Source organism: Rhagoletis pomonella, unplaced genomic scaffold (assembly GCF_013731165.1).
Source record: "Rhagoletis pomonella isolate Grant_MI unplaced genomic scaffold, Rhpom_1.0 Rhpom_scaffold_00003, whole genome shotgun sequence".
In the NCBI taxonomy this organism is placed as follows: Eukaryota; Metazoa; Arthropoda; class Insecta; order Diptera; family Tephritidae; genus Rhagoletis; species Rhagoletis pomonella.
This window is the reverse complement of record NW_023458557.1, coordinates 60,709,331-60,710,459: the sequence shown is the minus strand read 5'-3', so window position 1 is coordinate 60,710,459 and position 1,129 is coordinate 60,709,331.

Below are 1,129 nucleotides of genomic sequence, written 5' to 3'. Positions count from 1 at the left end.
CTGTCAAACGATCGTAGGGGAACAGACTTGGCTGAGCAGATAGACGATTCGACATTCTGCACAATGAACGACGACGCACCCACCAGGATTATGGGTAACTGCAGTAGCTCGCCAGACATCACAATAGTCCGCGCTGGTCTGATAAACAGCATAACGTGGCGACCTATGCTGACTCTAGCATCAGACCATCTACCCATAGTCATCTCGATTGATAAACCAACCGACTTTGCCTCCGCCAAACACCGGACCTATATCAACTTTTCTAAAGCTGATTGGAAAGGTTACGCGGAGTTTACCGAAAACACCTTCGCAGCGCTCCCCACACCAACCGACGTCCATCTCGGTGAACGTAAGTTCCGCAGGGCTATCACTGCTGCTGCAGCTCGCTTCATACCGGCAGGATGTATATCGGACCCACGTCCAAACTTCCCTGCCGAAGCGGCTGTTCTAGCTGATGAGCGTGATAGCCTTCGTCAGGCCGATCCCGGAGATCCCCGTATCAGGGATCTCAACGCGGAGGTTCGGCAACTTGTAAACGTACATAAGCGGAAGAAGTGGGAGGAGCACCTGAAGACTTGTAATTTCACATTTCATGGTGTGAGCAAGCTTTGGTCAACCGTGAGGTCATTGTCTAATCCGACGAAGCACGACGACAGAGTCGAAATTTCCTTCGGCGACCATGCCTCGTCGGACCCGGAGCGATGCGCGAGCTATTTTAGCCGGCAGTTCATACTGCATCCTCCGGTGGACAAAGCCAATCGTCGAGTGACCAGAAGGCTGCACAAACTGCCAACAACTTGTGCCCCCCTTGCTTTCACTTGCGGTGAAGTTCAGGTGGCCATCGGGAAGGCGAAAGCCTCCAAAGCCATGGGTCCCGACGGAATATGTATGCTGATGCTGAAAAATTTGGGTCCTGCGGGGGTAGCGTACCTAACGGAGGTCCTCAACTTGTCAATGGCCACTCTCATCATCCCAGACATCTGGAAGGTGGGGAGAGTGGTCCCACTGCTCAAACCGGGGAAACCCGCCAACAAAGGAGATTCGTATCGTCCGATTACACTCCTTTCCCCGGTAGCGAAGACACTCGAGACCTTGCTACTCCCGTACTTCACAAACCACCTGACCCCAG